A 23,614-nucleotide genomic window follows, 5' to 3' on the forward strand; every position below is an offset into this window, starting at 1 on the left:
GTGGGGGCCGGAGGGGCACCACTGTACCCCAGCCGGGGGGCGACAGAAAGAGACTACAAAAAAAAAAAAAAAAAAAAAAAAAAAGTGTAAAATATCTCTTAAATAATTTTTATATGGATTACATGCTGAAATGATTTTGGATATATTGGGTTAGATAAAATAAATGTTTAAACATTGATTCACCTAGGTTTCTATTTTTACCTTTTAAAACATGTGGTTACTAGAACATTGAAAATTATGTATGTGGCTCTATTTCTATTGGACAGTGTTGCTCTAGGGGGCTCTTCCCCCTTTCTCCCATCTGCCTCTCCCAGAGGGGTTACAAAACTAAATACTCATTTTCCCATCTCTCTCTCAGCTAGGGATGGTCATAGTGACATAGTTCTGGCCAAGTGGAAGGCTGGTGGGGTAGGGATTTGGATGGGATTCTGGGAAGGTTTTGGCTTTCCTGATTTAAAAAAAGACCGACACAATACACCTATTAGAATGAGTAAAATCTGGCACACTGACGACACCAAACACAGGTGAGGATGTGGAGCAACAGACACTCCCATTCATTGCTGGTGGGAATGCAAAGTGGTACAGTTATTTTGGAACACAGTTTGGCAGTTTCTAACAAAACTAAACATACTCTTACACTCTCACTCCTTGGTATTTACCAGAAAGAACTGAAAACGCATGTCCATACAAAAACCTGCACATAAATGTTTACATCAGCTTTATTCATAACTGTCAAAACGTGGAAGCAACTAAGATGTCCTTTAGTAGGTAACTGAGTAAACTATGGTACATCTAGACAGTGGAATATTATTTAGTGCTCAAAAGAAATAAGTTATCGGCCAGGTGCCGTGGCTCATGCCTATGATCCCAGCACTTTGGGAGGCCAAGTCGGGTGGATTGCCTGAGCTCAGGAGTTCACAACCAGCCTGGACAACACGGTGAAATCCCGTCTCTACCAAAATATGAAAAATTAGCTGTAAGTGGTGGCGTGTGCCTGTAGTCCCAGCTACTCAGAGACTGAGGCTGGAGAATTGCTTGAACTCGGGAGGCGGAGATTGCAGTGAGCCAAGATCGTGCCATTGCACTCCAGCCTGGGCAATAAGAGTGAGACTTCATCTCAACAAATAAAAAAAAAAAAAAAACCCAACAAACAAGAAATGAGTTATTAAGCCATAGAAATACATGGCTTGATAAGTATTGCATATTACAATATGCATATTACTAAACGAAGAAAAAACAATTAGAAAAGGCTGCCTACTACATGATTCCTATTATAGGACATTCTGGAAAAGGCAAAACTATGGAGACAGTGAAAAGATCAGTGGTTGCCAGCGGCTGGGGAAAGGGAGGGACGCATAGGTGAAGCATTGAAGAGGATTTTTAGGGCAGTGAAACTACTCTGTATGAGACTATGAGACTATAACGGTGAATGTATGTCATCACAGGTTTAACCAAACCCACAGAATGTACAACACCAAGAGTGAGCCCTGATGTAAACTGTGAACGTGGGGTGACTGTGATGTGTCAATACAGGTCCATCAGCTGTAACAAATGCACCCTGGCTTCAGGGATGTTGATAACGAAGAGACGCTGGGTGTGGAAGGGTGGGTAGGAGGTGTATGAGAAATCTCTGTACCTTCCACTCAATTTTGTTGTGAATCTAAGAAAAAAAATCTAAAGCTACTTAAATAAAGTCTTAAAAGAGAACAAAAATGTTTAAAAAAAAAAAAAAAAAAAAAAAGGACCCAGCTGGCATTGCCCCTTCCTCCCTCTCCCATTTCTTCCTGTCCTGAACAAAGGCTTAATGCCCAGAGCCGAGGCAGGCAATTCGTGGCCATGAGAACAAAAGCCAGCCTGCCAAGGGAGGGGAGATGTGAGGCCTGAATTCTTGCTGGCAACGTTTAGCAACTGAACCAAGACCAATTCACATCTCTTGTCATGTGAGAAAAATAAAGCCCTGCTTTTCTGAAGGCACCTTAAGTGGTATTCTGTTTCTTGCAGCTGCACATAATCCTAAATGACAGAACAGACAAGTCTCCATAGGACAGGCCTCTGCCCTAAGCCAACGCACATGTAGCCTCTGTAGCTGCCACAAGCTTCCTAGGTGCCTCCTCTAGGATCTTCCCCCTGGACTCCTCCAGCTCGCTCAAGGCCGCCACCTTCATTGATGCCCACACAGGAACTATCTCATCTCCTTGTAGGTCAAGACCCAAGAGGCCCAGTTTTAAAACTTCTGAAACCCCCTAGGCCATTTCAGTTTTTGGTCTGGGGAACTGTGGTGGTGGGGTATGCTGACCTCATCTCCAGGTCATACGCCTCCAAGGGGAAGTAGTCAGCACCATCAAGATCTACAAGGTAATACTTGAATTACGAAAAGCACAAATTATGTATCATTGGAACCAGCGAACACACAGTAGCAGGAAGGATGCTCGCTCCCAAGGCCCTTCAGTCATCAGAGGACACACTCAAGCCCCACCTGAGTCTTCTCCCCATTCCATCGGCCATCCCTGCTCAGGATGTGGTGTCAGGGCCATTCCCAACAGCCTCTTCCGAGTAGACTCCAATTTGTCTAATTCTCCTTGAAGGGTGCTCCTGGGAGAAAAGAAAAGGCTGCTAATTTGCATGACACAAACTCTTCTCACAGCATGGAACCACCAAGACATCAAAATACACCAGCTGCCTGAACCTGAAGTGCAGCCAAACAGAAATGAGATTTTTGTGGATGCTAATAGGCACTATGCAGCCTTGGATCATTTCCTCTAGTTGTAGATCCAACTTATGTGACTGTGGGCAAGTGACTATTACGAGAAAACCTCAGCTAAAACACTCTCCTGGTCTCAGACCTTCTGACACCAACCTAGAGCGGTTCCTCCTCCATCATGAAAAGCAGTTCAATTGGCAAACTGTGACTGTGACAAACGTCTGTGGTTACTGTCTCAGTAAACAGCGCCCTTCATCCAGGTGCACAGGCCCAAGCCTTGGGGTCATTGTCGATTCCTCTTTCTCTCCCACTCAATAATATGGAACTCATTAGCAGAACGCATAAGGTCTGCCTTCAAAATGCATCCCAAGTCCAGGTACTTCTCACCTTTCTTTACTATGCCAGTCCAAGCTATTGTCACCTCACACCTAGACCCTTCTAAAAGCCTATTTGGTCTTTGCTTCCACCTCACTCCCTAAATTCTATTCTCTACCCAGTAGCCGGAATGGCCCTATTAATCAAGTCCTGTCATTCCTCTGCTTTCACCTCTCCAACGTCCTCACATCTCCTTCTGAGTAAAATCTAAGAAGGTCCTGGTAATCTAGACCCCCGCCTCTTGTCTACCTCTACTGGCTCTATCATTCCCTCCTCTCCAGCTGCTCTGGCATCCTATCTCAGAGACTCTGCACAGCTATTTCCTCTGCTTAGAACATTCTTCCACCATTTATCAGCCCCTCACTTCCTTTACCCCTCTTGTTCGTTCTACATCCTTGGAGAGGCCCTGCATGGCACATATTTTACTGTCTGTCTCCTCCTGCCAGAATGTAAGCTCTCTGGTGGCAGGATCTTTGTTTCCTGCTCTATCACCAGCCCCCTAGTAGAGTGTCTGAGAATGTGCTGAATGAATGAATAAATATTGCAAATGCATAAATAGCTTGCTCAAAGTCCGACAATGGTGCTGACTGGCTTTCAGAGTCTCTACTGAGGAATAAAAATAAATTTGTCCCTCAGTGTTCCAGAGATGTCACAGGGCTCACTTTGGTTGAACCAGAGGTAGGATGCCCCAAGTTCTACCTGTTCAGGTAGGTCTTTTCCCCAGAATCAGCTCCTGGCAGGACGAGGGAGTCCTATGAATTCTAAAACCCCCACAGAACAGGGTTTAAAAAGTACTAAATTAGAGGTTTCTAGAGGCTTCTCTAACCCAAAACTCAAACACAGTTAGTGGATCAGAAGAAGCAAAAAGATCTCCCCTGGTCTGTCCTTCCCCTACAGCTGCTACACTTCTCGGAAAGTGGCCACAAAGGGACAAAAGAAGGAACTTGATGCCCTGTGACATTATCACCCTGATAGAGTTGCAATGCTAAACTCTGATTGAGTCCTGCTGTTTCAGAAGTGTAATGTCAAGCAATGCACTAATGAGATGAGAAAACTGCATCAAGGAAGCCAGCTCATCCTTGGGGAAATGAGAACACAGTGTCTGACGTCAGCATGACACCCAACTCCTATCTTAGCACCGGCTACAGATATTATGCTGCTGTCAGCTTCATTATGGAAACAATACAGAAATCTGCAGCAGACATTACTCCCAGCTTCTGGACTGTGAATCAATGACACCAATGCTTCAGGAGCCAAATTGAAGGCTAGACAAAGCCATCAAACTTGAGGATTCAACAAGGTAATGGGACTGAATATGGTTTCTGGCACAGAGCTGCATTAGTCAGGGCAATGTGAAATTCACTGCTACTAGAGCTTCCTGGGTGGATTCACTCATTCATTCAACAAACATTTGCTGGCAATAAAGAGCTCTGCCAGGCAACAAAGAGAAGAAAAAGACTACAAAAGATCACCCTGCCTTTTGTAAACTAACAATGTAATAACTATGATGACAGTACTAAAAAAAGAGCAGCCAGCTGGGTGTGGTGGCACATGTCTGTAATCCCAGCACTTTGGAAGGCCGGGGTAGGAGGATGGCTTGAGGCCAGGAGTTTGAGACAAGCCTTCGCAACACAGTAAGACCCTGTATTTATTTACATATATTTTTAAAAAGAGCAGCCAACATTTTTTTGAGCACTTGTCCTAGCAAGTACTGCTGGATTCTTTTTTTATTTGTTTTTTATTTTTTGTTTTTGAGTTGGAGTCTCTCTCTGTCACGCAGGCTGGAGTGCAATGGCGCGATCTCAGCTCACTGCAACATCCGCCTCCTGGGTTCAAGCGATTCTCCTGCCTCAGACTCCAGAGTAACTGGAATTACAAATCTGCGCCACCACACCCAGGTAATTTTCGTATTTTTAGGAGAGATGGGGTTTCATCATGTTGGTCAGGCTGGTCTCGAACTCCTGACCTTGTGATCTGCCTGCCTCGGCCTCCCAAAGTGCTGGGATTACAGGCGTGAGCCACCACATCTGGCCATGCTGGATTCTTTAAGTGCAAGGTCTCACACTATCATCACAACAGCCCTCGGTATTACTGTCCTTGTTTTGAAGATGAAGAAACTGAGGCTCAGACACTGATTCAGAATCACAGCAGGGTTCAAATCCCCTGACTATAAAAGCCAATGCCCATAACTGCTAGGAAACACTGCTTACTCTAACCTAGTGCATTAACCTCAGTAGGATAAATAGGGACTTCACCCTCTAATAAGTGAAGGGAGGGTTTCTGAAAACAAAAAGAAGGCCAGGTGCAGTGGTTTATGTCTATAATCCCAGCACTTTGGGAAGCCAAGGAGGGAAGATCTGTTGAGCCCAGGAGTTCAAGACCAGCCTGGGCTACATAGCGACACCTCACCCGTTCCTACAAAAAATGAAAATATAATTAGCTGGGCATGGTTGTGTGTGCCTGTGGTCCCAGCTACTAGGGAGGTTGAGGTGAAAGGATCACTTGAGCTCTAGAGGACAAGGCTGCAGTGAGCTGTGACTGTGCCATTGATCTCCAGCCTGGACAACAGGGCGAGACTCTGTCTCAAAAACAAACAAACAAACAAAAAACAAAGGGCCAGGCACAGTGGCTCACATCTGTAATCCCAGCACTTTGGGAAGCAGCCAAGACGGGCAGATTTGAGATTAGGAGTTCAAGACCAGCCTGGCCAACATGGAGAAACCCCATCTCTACTAAAAAATACAAAAACTTAGCTGGTCATGGTGGCTCATGCCTGTAACTACTTGGGGAGCTTAGGCACAAGAGTTGCTTGAGCCAGGGAGGCAGAGGTTGCAGGTCGAAGTAAGCCAAGATCACACCACTGCACTCCAGCCTGGGTGACAGAGTGTGATTGTCTAAAAAAAAAAAAGAGAGAGAGAGAGACAGAGAGAAGAATGTGGTGAATACGATATTCTTGCTCCTGCTGATGGAAGAAGTCAGTCCGGGAGCCTAAGTCTGGGAATCCATAACAGGGGCCGGATTACATTGCAAGCAATAATGAATGTAGCTGCCAACATACATCTTATTTCCAACTGAGAAATAAGAAAGCCTCAGAGGGGAAAATTCACTTTCCCAGACTTTTTAGTGGGGTGGAGGGGTAGAATCATTCTCATTTGACCCCCGTACATCTTGATATTTCTACTTATTAGAAATTAAAGTATAAATTAAGAAGCTTGCTCTCCCTTCTCAGAATCCCATAGCTTCTCATCTGTAACCTCCTCAAAGCACCTGCCACCTTCTCTTACTACCCTGGAGAGTTGCTGACAGATGCTAATTTATTTTTACTAAATACATTACCTTACCGGAAAGGTTAAACATGCATAATAGATAATACCAGCTACCCTTTGTTGAAAGAGGCTTACAGATGGATGAGGAAACAGTGACCTGCCCAAGTAGCATAACCAAGGCCAAAGTCCACCTGACTCACAGCCCAGTGATCTTTTAAGGACATGATCTTGCCTTTTCTATAGAACCATGTCAAAAGCTGAAAAACTTAGAGAAATAAAAGGAGAAATGCAGGCAAATGGTTCTGTAATCCAGCCAGAGGCTAAAAGTCCTTGTAGCGGGACAAATGCAATCCTTTCCAACCTGACAACGCAAACAGATGATAATAGTTGTCAAAAGACAAAAATTAGAAGAAATTTAGTTTAAAATCTTAATTGGCTTATATTTGCATTCTAGAATCAGCCAATGCCTCGTTCTATAAAATAGAATGAGTGCTCTGATTAGCTGAGCTGAGGAGGCTGGCGTTATAGACAGAAAAGGGCTGAAGAAAGCAGAAACAGAACAAAAAGCGAATTGGTTGTTTCAAAGTTATTTTCCTTGTAAAGGTTAAAGCAGAGAGGACTTCCTCATCATGCCAGCTAAAGCTGGTTTATTTGGGGATTTGGCTATATTAACTGTCTCTCTCTCCTAATTTCTAGGAAAGTCAAATAAGCAACTTAGTTTCAGCTTAGTGGCATGGAACTTCAGCATAAGTGACTCCATATTGGGTTGATCTGTTGGGCATAGTGCAAGGGCTCAGTCCAAACCAATAGCCTCTTATAAATTTTATTTAACATAGTGATAACAACAATATGACTGTGGTAATAACAGAGGTAGCTTACTATGTGCCTGGAACCATTCTAGGGGCTTTACAATATTTTTTAAAATGTCCTAAGTTCTTGAAGGCAAGGGACTTTACAAATATTAACTCCTATAATTATAACGATATTAAGTAGGTACTATTATTATCCCCACTTTTTAACGAGGCAAGGTTGAGAGGTCAACCAATTTGCCCCAGGCAAGCCCATGAGGGCTTACCATGTGCTAGAAACTAAGTCCAGAAATTGTACTAAGTACAATTAACTGATTTAATTCTCAAAGCAACCCCAAGATACCTGCTATCATTATCACCACTTTCAGAGGGAGCCATAGAGCTCAAGGCAGCCCGAACCCGGAGCCCGCGCTTAGCCACCAGCTGCGTGGCTGAGGGCAGGGCGAGCTGACCCAGGTTGGGCGCGCCTGAGGCGGGGGCTAGGTAGAGATCTGTTCACTGGAGTTCTCAGCAAGGGCCGTACTGGACGTCAGCTCTGAGTGTGACCAAGGCCCTCTGCTTCTCCAGATCCGGGCGCCCCAGCCCGGGAGCTCCGTGGCAGGGAGCCTCCGAGCATCGCGGGCCGCTACTGCCCCCTGCCGCCGCCCCGGCCCTGCAGAGAGAGCTTGCCCGGAGCAGAAGCGCACGGCCGCCAGGCCTCCGGCAGCTCCCAACCACGACCACCCAGAAACCCCGCAGAGGAAACGGAAGCCGCCGCCCGGCACTTTCTGCACTCCTCTCTCCGCCCTCAGGTCCCTGCGGCCTCCCATCGCCGTCGTCACTTCTCGTGGGCTGGCGGATAGAGCCCACCGGCTCCCCACCCACCTGGCTCGCGGCCCACGCTCCCAACCGCCAGAAGTTGCCATGGTGAAGGACGCGGGAGAAGCGCCGGAACTGGCGCGGACGCCAGGGAGGGCGCAGAGGAGGCCACGCGGGGCCTTCCTCCACCTGGGCCCAGGCACTTCCGGTCTCATGGGCGTCGGGGAAAGCTCCTTGCAGACTTTGCTGCGGGCTTAGGATCTCCGACATGAAGGGAAGCGGGGGCTGGAGGACCCAGAGACTCTCCCTGGGCTGCTCGAAGTCCAAGGCTGTAACCTGGCTTGGGTCCTCATTTTCCAGCCGTCAGTGTCCGGCTGCCCGCGGTTGCCATTGTGACGCTGGCCGCGGAGAAGGGCAAGGTCCTGAGTCGCATGCAGTTGCTCCTTGCCGCCACTTTCCTCCCCCAGGCTGTGGGTAATAGACGTCAAAAGAGATACACCAGGGCGCGACCCAGACTCAGGACCGCCAGGGTGGGGGCTGCTTCAAGCATTGGACACACTTCCTGGGCCCCTCGTGACCGCACCCTCCTGGCCTCATACCGTGGGGTGGGTTTGCATGAGGATGGGCCGAGCCCTGTCGCTGAGCGACACTTTTTCAAGGCCGCCTAGCTTTGGTTACAATGGATGTCTCATACTGAATTTTAATCAGTTTCTTACTGGAGGACATTAATATTTTTTCAATCTTTTGTTATTACAAACAATACTAGAGTAGTGTGGTAATATCCTTGTATGTACGTGCACACGTGCAACTTTCTCTGTAAATTTCCAGAAGTAAAATTTCTATGTCAAAGGCCAAATGCAATTTTAATTTTCATGAATATGACTAAATTGCTCTTCAAAGACACTAGCAAATTTACATCTCCACCAAAACTGGAGTCCGATAATTTTAATTAGGATTATATCAACGGTGATGAACTGTTGCAAAAGAATTTTCCAGAGCCTTTGCCATTAAACCAATTCTTTGATCAGGTTTTTAAATGCAACGTAAATAGTATCCATATTCATTTGTATTTTATGGAAATTGTCTTCACTGATTCTTTTACATATAAGTTTCATGATAAAGATTTTACTTCTTTAAAATTTGTATGTCGAATTTTACTTTGGTTTCCATCATTGTGATATTTCTTATTTCACACTCATTTTATTGAAAAGGAAAAAAAAACAAAGGCAACCCTGACATTCAGAAGCTAGCCTGGCATCATAGGTCCACCATGTTATCCTCCTATTGTACATAATAACCTCGGATATGGTTACAGAGCATCATAGAGTGAGACATAGCAAATGCAAATCTACTTTGAAATTTTGTCTAAGCACAGACAAAAACACGGTCACTGTGCCACTGGCAAAATATCAAACGCCCTTCTTGGAGAAAATGAGTGACTGTTAGTCTGCTAGTTTTTTTTTTTTTTTTTTTTTTTTGAGTCGGCGTCTCGCTCTGTCGCCCAGTCTGGAGTGCTGGAGTGCAGTGGCACATGAGCTCGGCTCCCTGTAACTTCTGCCTCCCGGGTTTACGCCATTCTCCTGCCTCAGCCTCCCAAGTAGCTGCGACTACAGGCGTCTGCCACCACGCCCGGCTAATTTTTTGTATTTTTAGTAGAGACGGGGTTTCACCGTGTTAGCCAGGATGGTCTCCATCTCCTGACCTCGTGATCCGCCCGCCTCAGCTTCCCAAAGTGCTAGGATTATAGGTGTAAGCCACCGAGCCCAGCCCCCTGCTAGCTAGTTTTGTCTTTCTTCTAGTTTGCCTTTTCTATAGATGAGATTTATTGAGCTACCCAGTCATGGAATTGGCTCCTGCTTCCTGACCACATGCAATCTAGGGTGAATCCAACTTTCATAGACCCTCCTTAAGTTACCCATAAAAGCTCAAATCCAGTAATAGGTTCTTTATAACACCCCTTTTCGAAGATACCCCCCATAGTTCTGTAATGGTGTGTACTCTCCCTCAATGCAACCCAACGTGTTCAACTACAGGTGTCCTGGTGGTCTTTGGCTAAAAGGCATTGACACTAGCAAGTTCGATTTTCTTGTCTTTCCTCCTTTTTGAGACATGGTCTCATCCTGTCACCCAAGCTGGAGTGCAGTGGCGCCATCACAGCTCACTGCAGCATCAACCTTTGGGCTCAAGCAATCTTCCCATCTTAGCCTCCCAACTAGCTGGGACTACTGGCGTGCACCACCATGTCCGATTGATTTTTATTTTTATTTTATAGAGACAGGCTTTCACTATGTTGCCCAGGCTGGTCTCGAACTCCTGGGCTAAAGGGATCTGCCTGCCTTGGCCTCCCAAAGTGCTGGGATTACAGGAATGAGCCACGACACCTGGCTGCCATAGTTCCATTTTCTTTGGTAAAATTTTGTGGGTCCAAAAACCTGTCAATGGCTGTCCTCTATAAATGTTTAGTAAGGAGCAAATTTTACATGGGCAGTTTGTTTTAGTTTGCTTTGATTATTTCAACCAGATCTGATTTCCTTTGCTTCTTGTAATTTCCAGTGTTACCTTTAAGATGTGAATCTTCTGAGTTCTTTTCATAACAAATGTCACAGGTGCCACCTTAGCCATTGTCAATTTTATTTTGTAGGATTTGTAAACAAACCTCCTACAAAAAATGACTACCAGTGATAGTCATTATGAATCAGACAGAAGGTTGATAATTTTTTCATCTGCTTCTTGACTCAAGAACCTTCAGCAGGGCAGTGATGTAGGACCTGGATACATAGCAAAGTAAAAATGGTCTGCTTCAACTGGCAGGCTTACTGTGTGCACCATGCCCTTTACCAGGCACTGGGAACACAGGTCCTGCCGTGAAAGTAATTCACAGTTTAATCAGAGCAATATAGGAGCTGGCTGGCCTCAACTTGCCAGATGGATGAGAATGAAAAGGGCCTTCCAAATGGAGGAAACAGCCAAATGCAATGAGTTTATTTATTCAGTAAATATTTATTGAATACTTACTTTGTGCCAGGAACTGGGCTGAGCATTGGGGATGCAGGAATGAGCATCTTCCATGTGGCCCCTGCTCTCTAGAAGCTCCTGGTCCGGTGGGGGAGATGCGTGTGAAACAATCGCTCCAGTGACTGCAATGTGTAATAACCACTGCAGAGAAAATCCAGAGTTCTGTGGGAGCCTGGGACAATGGCAACCTGACAAGTGGGGGTCAAGGAGAGCTTCACTGAGAAACTCACTTTTAATCTATGTGAAGGATGAGATGTTGTTTGCCAGACAAAGAGGAGGTTGTTCTTGGCAGAGGACATAATTCATGCTCTGAAGTGGGAGAAGACTTGACCCTTCTCATGGGGTGAAAGCAAGCCAGTGTGGCTGGAATGAAGTGGGTTGGAGGAGGCCGTTGGGGTATGAACGAGGTGGACCAATAGCTGATCCTGCAAGGTCTTGTCCACCACCCTAAGTTGTTTGCATCTTAATTGAAAACAAGGAGTCAGGGAAGAGTATCAAGATATAAGGAGTGGGGTGATTAGATTATAAATGCATTTTACTATGTCTATGGGAGAATGGATTGGGTTGCGGCAGGGGGATGATAAACATCATGGAACCAATCAGAAGGAGAACACTGTAATTATTTACAGGAGCAACAATCATAATTGACCAGGTGGCATTCAGAGGAGGTAAGTATCCATTGCAGTGTTGAGGGTGGAAATGAGATTAGAGTGGATTGAGGAGTGTGTGAGGTGAGGAATATCCGTGAAAAATATGAGAAACAACTCAGTTATGGACTGAATTGCACACTCCAAAATTCATCTTAACTCCTAATGATTTTGAATGCAACTGTATTTGGAGATAAGGCCTTTAAAGAGGTAATTAAGGTTGAATGAGGTCATATGGGTAATGACCTCATCCAATATGACTAGTATCCTTCTAAGAATAGAGACATCCAGGGTGCACACACAGAGGAAAGGCCACGCAGGGATACATTGAAAAGATTGCCATCTGCAAGTCAAGGAAAGTGGCCTCAGGAGAAATCAAGCTGCCGACACCTTGATCTTGGATTTCCAGCTTCTAGAACTGTCAGAAAATACATTTCTGTCGTTTAAGCCACTCAGTCTGTGGTATTTTGTTATGGGAGTCCTGGCAGATTAATACAAACCCAAATGTCCACTTAATGAACAGTTGGGACATAAATTATAATGCATCCATATTGTGGGAAAGAGTCTTACCCTAAAATATGCCCATGCAAGTTCAAGATTTCAACTTTAGGAGGAGTTTCATTTTCATTAAATTTCCTTTCTTTGGCTTGTGAGGATTTCACTGCATTAGCGAAGACCGATACTGAGTCTCAGGAGCAGCCTCCACGCAGTCTTCTCTACGGTGACATAGTTGGTGCAGGTTTTAAGTAACAGACTCAGGCATCACTTGCATTGTTTCCTTTGTCTCTCTTATACTGGTTTTTACTTTTTATAACTTTGAGAATCATGTGTATTTTGTTTCTGAACTTGTACAGTAACTGTGTACCATCAGTTGAAATAGTAATTATCTTTTCCATTTATGAAAATTCACCCTATGAATTTTCTTAGGAACAAATTAACCTTGTCATGAGAGGGATGACTGCTGAATTCTATGCAAATATTTAAAGGAATAAGGTAGGGAAAAATGAGGTAGAGCTATATATAGTGACATGAAAAGATGCCCAAACCATATGAAGAAAAGAGGTGTATATAGATTATGAAGCTCTTTCTGTTTTTCGAGGTTTTTTATTTTATTTTATTATTTATTTATTTATTTATTTATTTTTTGACAAGGTCTCACTCTGACTCCTAGGCTCGAGTGAAGTGGTGTGATCATGGCTCACTGCAGCCTAAACCACCTGGGCTCAAGCAATCCTCTTACCTCAGCCTCCCAAGTAGCTGGGACTACAAGCGCATGCTACCACGCCCAGCTAATTTTTGTATTTTTTATACAGATGGGATTTTGCCATGTTGGCCAGGCTGGTCTTGAACTCCTGGCTTTAAGTGATCTGTACACCTCGACCTCGCAAAGTGCTGGGATTATAGGCTTGAGCCACTCTGCCCAGCTCTCTTTTTGTTTTCTGATACATGTAACTATTTGTTAGTAGATGCTTAGGGGAAAAAATCTGGAAACATATACAGCCAATTTTAAAGTATTGTAAAAGTCGTATCATTTAAGGATCTAGATTTTGCCAAATGAACTGTGTTGATGAGTTGATAACCTCCTCTAGCAGGGAAACTGTAACACATGGTAATGCACTGAAGGCCAAGAAGTCAGTGAGAGAGCCATGGACTACCACTTTGACGCTCCCATGCTTACCACCCATGACACATGACCCAGAGTGGCCTTTGGGGTCAGGCCATGTAGCAAACACTAGTAAAACTTAGTATTTCTCCTAGTTTCAAATAAACATAACCATGAATATAAATCCTAATATTTTCCCATCCCAATGGATCATCTTGTGCCCTATGTGCTCTGCTTGAGCAAATACTGAAATTTCTATAACTCTACAGATAGAGCACTCTACAAATGGATTGGCAGGTGATCATTAGCATAGTATGTATATGCAATCAGAATACAATTTTGTGTATAAAACATCCACTGTGTATGATTCAGGGAACACAACTGTTCTGAGAAGGGAAGCACCAACACCATCAGGTATTTGTTTTCTGAGAAAGGAGGAAGATAGACTTTGATGATCTCTAAGATGGCTTCCCACTGACTCTCGAAAACCCCTGGACCTCTCTAAGCCATTGAGGAAGCAGTTGAAGTGGCTATAGTTGAATGAAGTGGTCTCTTTAAAGAAAATTGTATCCAGAGTGACTGTTAACCAGTGTGATACATGACAGTCTTTGAAATAAATGTCTTTAAAGTCATTCAGTGTGCTTCTGTGTAGCTCTTCCACATTGAAGATGTTCTGTTTCATAAAAACTTAAATTTAATAATAGAATTTAATAACTATCCCCTTATGATACATCAAATATTAGTTTTCAGACTTTTAGCTACTTCTCCTAGAGGCAGAGTTTCCATAAAGAAGTCTCAGCTAAATGCTAAGCACTGTTACCAAGTGGAGGAATGAAGATTGAACATCGCCAAAGCAATTGTGCACATTTTTGGAAAATAATTTTATTTGTCAGAATGAAATTCACAGCCCTTTTGAGCAAAAAGTAGGCACATGATCCAAATGGCATTGAATTAGAAAAAGAAGTTAATCAAGCAATCTTTATGGAAGCCGTCTGTGCTAGGGTTCGTGAAGGAAGCATTGTAATCCTGGCTGACATTTATCATGACATTTATTGTATCTTGTGCCAGGCGGAGCCAGATCAAAAGGTGGGTTATCTGTGCAGCTGCCCAAAGCACTAACCCATAAGCAGCACTGAAATGTCAAGGGAACAAATGGGAAATGGGTGCCAGTTACCTGAGCATTTCACAAGATTCCTTCAGAGTTGGCAAACTAAGTGGTTTCACTCCTACCAATGTAGGCAGCACATTCAAGTGATGTGACAGGGAATAGGGGTGTGTTGGGGAAGCGGGTGAGGTCAGGACTTTCAAGCTGGGACTACCCGAAGGTGAAGGAGGCACCAGCACGTGGGGACATCAGGTACAGGGACAGCGTGCAGACAACCCCATCCCAGGTGATGAGGGGCTGCAGCACAGGGAACCTGGGAGAGAGGTGCCAGTGAGGTCGGAAGGTAGTCGGAAACCACAGGAAAGAATTTTAATATTATCTGAGCTGTGATGGGAAAGCATTGACGTTTTCAACAGGGAAGTGGCATGAGCTGACTCACCTTTGAAAGGACGCATTTGGCTGACCGCTGGAGAACAGCTCCAGGAAGGCAAGAGTAGAGGCAGAGAGTGGATAATGAGAGGCCATGGAGGTGAGAAGTGAGGGTGATGGACTTGGGATGACACTTCTTGTTAGAGCCAGCAGGATTGGCTGAATACAATAGTTGCTTCCTAACTGGGCAGGGCTGGGCTGGGGCTTCCATGCTCAGTCTCCTACACTGCAGCCTCCTGGCAGCAGCCAGAGGGATTTTTCTAAAATATAAATCAGAATGTTACCTTAAAACCTTCAAGTGAAATAACCTAAATGGTTCCCAATAGGGAACTGGGTAAATAAATAACAGTACCTTATGCAATGCAATACCATGCAGTCAAGACAAACAAATGACCACACAAACACTCTACCAATACCGCCACAAATGCTCCCCAAGACAAGAATTGAAAACACAGAGTGTGAATATCATGCTACATTTGTAAAAGAAAAAGGGAGGATGCGTGTGTGTGCATGTTTAATTTTATATGTGTGTAAATCTCTGTAAGAAAACACAAGAACCTTTTACCTAAATGGTTTCCAGGGAGAGGATCTGGACAGGAAGGGGATAGAGTGGGAGGGAGACTGTCTGCCTTTGGTACTTTTGAGTTTTGAATCCTATCACTCTAAATAGTCATATTATCTCTTAAACAATAAGCCAAATTAAAATTTTTACATGAATTTGGCCCGGCGTGGTGGCTCATGTTTGTAATCCCAGCACTTTGGGAGGCCAAGGCAGGAGCATTACTTGAGGTCAGGAGTTCAAGACCAGCCTGGCCAACATGGTGAAACCCCATTTCTAGTAAAAACACAAAAATTATCCGGGTGTAGTGGCACGCACCTGTAATCTCAGCTACCAGGGAGACTGAGACAAGAGAATCGCTTGAACCTGAGAGGTGAAGGTTGCAGTGAGCCAAGATGATACCACTGTATTCCAACCTGGGTGACACAGCCAGATTCTGTCCCCCACCCCTCAAAAAACTTTTTTACATTAATTAAACAAATAACTTATCTCACTTCCTGTCTTCACTTAACAGAAAATCTAGTCTCCTCAGCTACAAGACCTCATAACTCAGCCTGCCCATCTCTGCCTTCATCCTCTAGCACTTTCTCATCCATGGGTCTGCAGGGAATGCCACAGTCAGCCTCAACGCTCTCTTCTTTTGCAGGCTCCAGGCAGAATTCCACCCAAGTATCTGTTTATTCCAGATTCTCAGAGGTCCAGCCTTTCTTATGCCATGCTAAGTTGGAGTACCTGGTGAATCATTGTATGACTTTTCTCCTAACTGTGTTCCAGCCACACCAGCCTCCTCTTGATCCTCAACATGGCGAGCTTAGTTCCTTCTGAGGAGTTTTGCTCTTGCAGAGAGGAGGTCTGTACTTTAACCTCTCAGGATAGCCCTGTATGGCTCTGCTCAGAAGTCACTTCCTCAGAGAGGACTTTCCCAACCTCGATTTAAATTTGCTACCCATCACCTCCATTATTGAAAACTCAGGTTCCAGCCAGGCATGGTGGCTCAAGCCTGTAATCCCAGCACTTTGGGAGGCTGAGGCGGGTGGATCACTTGAGGCCAGGAATTTGAGACCAGTGTGGCCAACATAGCAAAACTCTGCCTCTACAAAAATTAGCTGGGCATGGTGGTGCATGCCGGTAGTCCCAGCTACTCAGGAGGCTGAGGTAGGAGAATCACTTGAACCCAGGAGGCAGAGGTTGCAGTGAGCTCAGATCGGACCACTGCACTCCAGCCTGGGTAACAGTCAGATCTTGTCTCAAAAAAGAACAGAAAAGAAAACCCATGTTCTACTGTCTTCACAGCAATCGCCCTATCTGAAATTATGTCATTTACTTGCTTATTTATTGTATGTCTCCCCACTATGCTCAGCTGTCACCATCCTCTCGATGCCTGGAACGGTGCCAGGCTCATACTAGACAGCAAATACTTGTTAATGGATGAATATTTTTCTCTTTTTACTTCAATCTTTTGGTGGTCCCTACTGTCATAATATTTTTAATAGCTCTCATTGTATTATTTTATAGTGTATAGGGACAGCATGCAGACTACCGTTTTCATCCTGGCTTTGCTTCTTTTTAGATCTGTGACCTTGGGCAAGTCACGAACCTCACTGGATTTTGTAAAGTTTGAAAAAAGATGCAAGGAATAAAGAGCCGGTTCTGAAAAGCCTCAGTGTGAACAGGACCCATGGGAAGGACTGCTGCCCATTTCAGGATGAGAAGATGGGTCTAGTCAGGGCAGGTGACCCACCCAAGGTCATGTAACCTGGGGCGCAGAGGTCTCCACTTCCTGGACTTCCGACCTCACGCTCTGTGCGTGATTGTCGGCGTTTTCTCCTTATCATTTCTAATCCTACAAGAGCCCCTGCCTCTCCTCCACTGGGAATGGAGTCTATGTTTATGATCAACAAATAACCCTCATTACTGGGAATTGGTAGTTTGTCTTTTGATTTTCTTCTTGTAAATGAGTGATATGTTTGGGCCTGGAAAACAGTACACAGAGTTTCTAGACAACATCATGAAATTAAATGCTGTGACACACTGACTTAGGGAAGCTGTTCATCTCGCCGTTTCTTAAAACAAATGAAACGGTTGATCAGCTTTGCCTCTGCATATTTATTTGTTATAACTGATAGAAACACTAACATTTGGAGCCAGAGAATTGAACCTGTATTCTAATCTAAGTGCCTAAATACAAAGTCATTTTCCAGACATCGTGTTGATATTCTATTTTTTCAATTTAGACTGTAGCCCGCAGGAATAAGGGCTGGGTTGGTAATTGTCTTGTTTTTTCTAAGACCAGGCAAGTGTAACAGCAAAACTGCTGGTTTATTTTGGTAACCTAAGGTGTGCGGGAGAAGTCTGTCGGCCTCCGGGGAAGGAGGCCGGCAGAGTCCCCCCGTGGGGCTCTCGGACGGACTTCCCACAGTCCCGACATCCCGACAGGAGTGGGGCTGCAAGAAGCCCGCCGGGCTGTGAGAAGGCCGCGTGGCTCAATGGCGGAGAGCGGCTTTTCTAGGAGTGGGAGGGCAATAGGTGGGGCATGGGCGTGTCAGGGGCATTCCGCAGGTGTGACCAGGTAAATCTTGGTCTCTTCAGATTGACGTCACCTGGCGCATGCCCAGTTGATCTGCACCTTCCCGGGCGCCGGCTGCATTTTCGCCCGCTTGGGAAGAGTTGGGGGAGGGGGATGAAGAACCCGGAAGTGCACCATCTTGCCTCCTTTCGTCCAAACAGTAATGACCTGGAGGAGGTTGTGAATCTCTGAAATTTGACAACAGATGTCACTAGCGCCACATTGCTCACAGAGCATCACACTACCTGGCATTTCAGAATTCATACATTTTCTTTGGCATAATAAAACATTTTTAAGAAAATGCAGCAGCTTATTGTCAAAAATGTCTGCCTCCTGTGCCAGGCACTGACACCATGTCTGACCTCATCTATCCCTGCAATGGCTTTAGGAAGTCATAACATAATCCCCATTTGATAGGCAGGGAAACCGAGGCTTAGAATGGCCTAGTATTGCCTAAGGTCATGCAGGGAATGACCCATGTCTATTTGTCTCCAAAGCTGTGTTCTTCCCATGCTATCTTTGATTAAAGTCCAGCATCGCTATAAACAGCCCCCAAAGTGTGCCATCCTTGGAGAGTGTCTACCTTGCAGCCGTCCATCTGAGCCAATTAGAGCTACTCAAATTAGGAGTGTCACACTGAAGCAGATGAATAGAGGCGGAGTGGGCTGAAATACAGAATTTAATCGAGCAAAATGATGGCACAGAAGTTCCCAGAAGCAGAATCCCAATAGGCCCCCTAGCCTGCAGCTCCCTGAAGCTAAGTCACTGACATTTGAAAAGCTTGCTCCTTAACAAATTATGCATCCCATTTTCTTTTTCCACCTCCTCCCTGTGAAGCAGCAATCAGCTTTGTCATTCATTCTTCAGGAAACTAGCCAGGATATGCCAGGGAGAGTGCAACTGAGAACTTAAGATGTCTCTTTCTTGAAAAATCTGGGAACAAAGAAGCTGTCGTTGTGTTTTTGACTCATGTCACTTTTCAGTACGGTGTGGAGAATGTGTTCATTGCACCACCAAAGCCCACGTGAGGTTGGGGATGGAAGAGCGGGAGGCATGGAGGTCATTCTCGGTGTTTGCGGGGGAAGGGGAGCACTAACATTTACTATTCCCTACCTGTGGGTCAAGTGCCTTACACATGTGCTCCCATTTAATCCAATGGCCCTGCTAAACAGCTGTGTGTGCCCTTCCCATTTCAAGGATGGAGAATGAGAGGCTGAGAGGTCGCAAGACTTAGTCAGGACCCAGAGTCTGGATTTAAAGCAAGTCCCCCTGACTGAAACCATCTCATTCTGCTGTGAATCCCCATCCTTTGTGTTACCAGTGCCAGCCCCTCCTCCATGCCCTTCTCCACGGTAGATCACTAGAGATGTGACTCCCACATCCAAGCTCTGATCTAGGCTGGGCAACTATGGATGGCCACGTCATCCCTCTGATCCTGTTTCCAATGATAAAAGTCGAATGTTGGTTGTTAAAGGCTCAAATCAGACATGGTCTATTCAACATCGTTGCTGGAGCTCCTGCCTTGGGTTGAGCATCAGTGCCAGGCATAGAGGAGCAGAAAGTCTTACATTTGTTCGTGGGGGGGCTAGCTGATGTTTTGCAATCTATAAAGCACCATCCAAAAGTAAGTTGGTATGAAGTGAATATCCTTCAGGGGTCCAGATGCGATTTTGGTGCAGAGTGTCTCTGCTGCCCACTTATTGTTGGGACTGCTTTCTTTACTCAGGCAAAGGACTTCTGCCTGTTTATTAATCAGTTCATCATCCATAGATTCACTCATTCATTCACCATTCATTCATTCATTCATTCATGTCATTTCTCCTATATCCAACATTTAGCACTGACAGCTTACACGCTAAAACTGACTTCAAAAGAGTAATTACTGTTCAAACACAAAGAAAGGATGCTTTTTCTCATGAAGGTACTTACAACAGGAAGCTGCAGGTGTAAAGTTTCTCTGTGATTCTGTTTCCTCCATTAAACCAGCTCTGTTCCCCACATAGGGCTCCTCACTCCACAGGTATTAATAATCAGTGAAGGAAAGAAGAGAGAGAACAGGGCCACGTTTGACAAATGGGAATCCAGGACGGTTGAGCCCACCGGAGTCGTCTGGGTGACTCTGAGGCCGATTCTGGTAGAGCGGAGGAAGTGTCTAGTGCGGACTTGGCCCTCTGGAGGAGACAGAGCCACCGGGAGCCCAGAGCCACGTGGTGGAGCTTTCCCGGCATGCCAGGGATGGGGCAGAGGGCTGAGGGCTCCATGCACCAGGGCGTCTGCACCCTTCATTCCATTAGTATGTGAGGCTCCACTGGCTCCCAGCAAAGTACTTTGCTCAGGGCCCCACTGGCACTGAGTAATACAAACCCGAACTGCAAGGTGATTCACACCCAGACTCATTTAACTCCACTCTGCTCTCTAGCCTACTCTGCATAAAAATCACCCAGAGGCAATGGTTTAAAAAAAAAAAAAAAAGCAGAATCCAGAGCCTCATCTGCTCCCTCAGCTTAGGATCCTGCAGATGTGGGCTGGGGAGCAGAAATCCACCTCTTTTTTTATTTTTTTTGAGACGCAATATTGCCTTGTCGCCAGACTAGAGTGCAGTGGGGCAATCTGGGCTCACTGCAAACTCTACCCCCCTGATTCAAGCAATTGCTCTGCCTCAGCCTCCTGAGTAGCTGGGACTACAGGTGTGCACCACCACACCCAGCTAATTTGTTGCATTGTAGTAGAGATGGGGGCTCACCATGTTGGTCAGGATGGTCTCTATCTCCTGACCTCATGATCCGCCCACCTCGGCCTCCCAAAGTGCTGGGATTACAGGCATGAGCCACTGCACCTGGCCAGAAATCCTCATTTTTGACAAGTAGCCAGGTGATTCTGATAAGGGCTCTCTACTCTGACCCGGGTAACAAACAAGGAGGGTTCGACACACCTGAGTATTTGCCAGAATGACCCCAGAAAAACCTGAGCAAATATTAACTCAACACCTACTATGTACCAGGCACTCTTCTGAGGACAAGGGGACTCACTAAGTCTTCCTGGCAAATTCATCAAGTGGGAGCTGTTGTCATCTCTAACCTCATATTCTATTCTATTATAATAATCATATATGTTATAAATCAGGAAAGGGACAATGTAAATTGAGGTTGAGGAAGACCTCTCTGATGTATAAATGAGGAAACTGAGGAATGAATACAGGGGATGCCTAGCTTGCTCAATGCCCTAGAACTTTTTTTTTTTTTTCCAGACAGTCTTGCTCTGTCACCCAGGCTGGAGTGCAGTGGTACCATCTTGGCTCACTGCCACCTCTGCCTCCCGGGTTCAAGAGATTTTCCCACCTCAGCCTCCCAAGTAGCTGAAATTACAGGCATGCGCCAGCACGCCGGGCTAATTTTTATATTTTTAGTAGAGACAGGGTTTCACCATGTCATATTTTTAGTAGACAGGGGGTTTCGCCATGTTTCGAGACCAGCCTGGCCAACAACATGAAACCCTGTCTCTACTAAAAATACAAAATTTGCTAGGTGTAGTGGCTCTTGCCTGTAATCCCAGCTACTCAGGAGGCTGAGGCACGAGAATCGCTTGAACCCTGGAGGAGGAGGTTACAGTGAGCTGAGATCACATCACTGCACTCCAGCCTGGGTGACAGAGCAAAACTCTGTCTCAAAAAAAAAAAAAAAAATTTAAAAAATAAAATAAAATAAAAAAGGAAATGCATCACCTGTATGGTAGGAAATTCAGTCAGGCCCCGCCCCAGACTCGCTGAATCTGACACGGTGGGTGCAGGGCTCAGCCATTTTGGTTTCATCACAGCTTCAGGTAATGCTAATGCCTGCCCAGGTGTGAGAACCACTGGGCTATTAACAGATCATCTCGTGGGTAGGTGGATGATGTCCTGCAACCCCCAAGTCGGCCTCCACCACGTCCTCTTAGCCTTGAGGTTTCTGAGGGTTTTTCTTCATCTCCTGGTTGAGTTCTCCAGTTCATTCCACACATAATCAATAGATTGACAGAGGGGAATGGGGGAAGGCAGAATTCAGAACATTCTTCTGTTTTGAAAACAATTCTGCAGTCAGAAGCACCTCCAGAGAGAGAGACATCCTGAGTGAGTGCGACAGTGGCCTGCTTGACCCGCCTGAGGTGTGGGTGAGTGGGCACAAGTGGCTCTTAAACAGACTCATTTCTGGCTCCATTGTTTCTGAATGCAGGCTTCTGGCAGGACCTCAAAGAGATGGCTCCGAACCAGTTTAAGCACACAGCGACAAAGGTGTGCAGCTGTCAACTTGCTAGCCCTCTGAGGTTGGGGTGTGATGCCCAGCGCTCTGCCCTCAGGCTCTAGCCCAGGGCCTTCCTGCCCTTCTGCAAGTGTGTGCCCTTCCCCCTGCTTAGAATGTTCTTTCCCAGGTCTTTGCAGAGGTCTGCTCTCTCATTGTATGAAGGTCTCTGCTCAAATGCCACCTCATCAGAAAAGCCTCCCTGGCCACTGTAGCCAAAGTAGCCACCACCAACCCTGTTCTATTCAATCTATTTTAGTTTTCTCCCTCTTGACATTAGTCAACCTACTTATCTGTCTCTTTTTCTTCTTCTTCTTCCTCTTCTTTTTTTTTTTTTTTTTTTTTTTTTTGAGACAGATCCTTGCTCTGTTGCCCAGGCTGGAGTGCAGTGGCACAATCTCAGCTCACTGCAATCTCCACCTCCTGGGTTCAAGTGATTCTCCTGCCTCAGCCTCCTGAGTAGCTGGGTCTACAGGCACACACCATCACACCTGGCTGATTTTTGTATTTTTAGTAGAGATGGATGGGGTTTCACCATGTTTGTCAGGCTAGTCTCAAGCTCCTGACCTCAGGTGATCCACCCACCTTGGCCTCCCAAAGTGCTAGGATTGCAGGCGTGAGCCATGGTGTCCGGCCTGTTTCTTATATACTCATCCACCCCCCAAAACCAGAATATATTTCATGAAAGCAAAGACTTTGTTTTGCTCACCACTGAATCCCCACCTGCTAGAACAATAGTAAACACATGTTAGAGACTGAATAAATCTTTGATGAATAAATGGATGAGGCTGTCAAGACATACTTGGCTGAGGTAACCAGCTGCATTGGGCAAGTTTCAACACAGCTTTGGGATTTCTGCCCTTGGCCTGGTGCTACAGTCCAGGTCAGAATGAAAAATCATTCATTCATATTCCAAAAAATAGTAAGTGAACCCTTACCAGGTACAAGGTTCTAACTAGGCATTAGAGATATAATGATTATCAAAAACAAGCAATGCTCCTGGAGCTTTCGGTCCAAATGCTACCAAATAAGCACACAAACAAATTATGAATGTGGGGCATGGAAAGGTAACTGGTGCCCCAAATCTGTCTAATGGAAGGACCTGATCTAGTTTGGGGAGATAGGAAGAGCTGCCCCAAGGAAGTGACGAATAAGCAGGAGTTAAGAGTGGAGAGGAGGAAGGATGATGGGGAGAACATTCTGGACAGAGTGAACAGTATATGGAAAGGTCCTATGGCAGGATAGAGAAATCCGGTAGTGTGAGGGTGCAGAAGGATTCTACAGTGTCTACAGCAGAGACCGTAACAGGGAGGGTGATCTGAGAGAGCCCGGGTGGGTGAGGCTCATCAGTCATAATAGGGGATTTTGCTTTGATCCTAAGAGTGGAGTAGAACCACTGATACATTGTAAACTGGGTGGCAGTGGTAGGTGGGTGAAATGATCAGATTCTTGTTTTAAAAAGGTCTC

General features: G+C 45.4%; 1 long non-coding RNA gene across 1 annotated transcript; it reads right to left on the reverse strand.

Moving 5' to 3' along the window:
- Positions 1–2,349: 2,349 nt before the first annotated feature.
- Positions 2,350–8,340, reverse strand: LOC111548038. Its single transcript, XR_004228634.1, has 2 exons — positions 7,964–8,340; positions 2,350–2,592 (listed from the first exon to the last, which is right to left on the reverse strand). It is a non-coding gene; the product is annotated as an uncharacterized LOC111548038 (long non-coding RNA).
- Between the last annotated feature and the right edge of the window lie 15,274 nt (positions 8,341–23,614).

The sequence above is a fragment of the Piliocolobus tephrosceles genome, chromosome 20 (assembly GCF_002776525.5).
Source record: "Piliocolobus tephrosceles isolate RC106 chromosome 20, ASM277652v3, whole genome shotgun sequence".
Lineage (NCBI taxonomy): Eukaryota > Metazoa > Chordata > Mammalia > Primates > Cercopithecidae > Piliocolobus > Piliocolobus tephrosceles.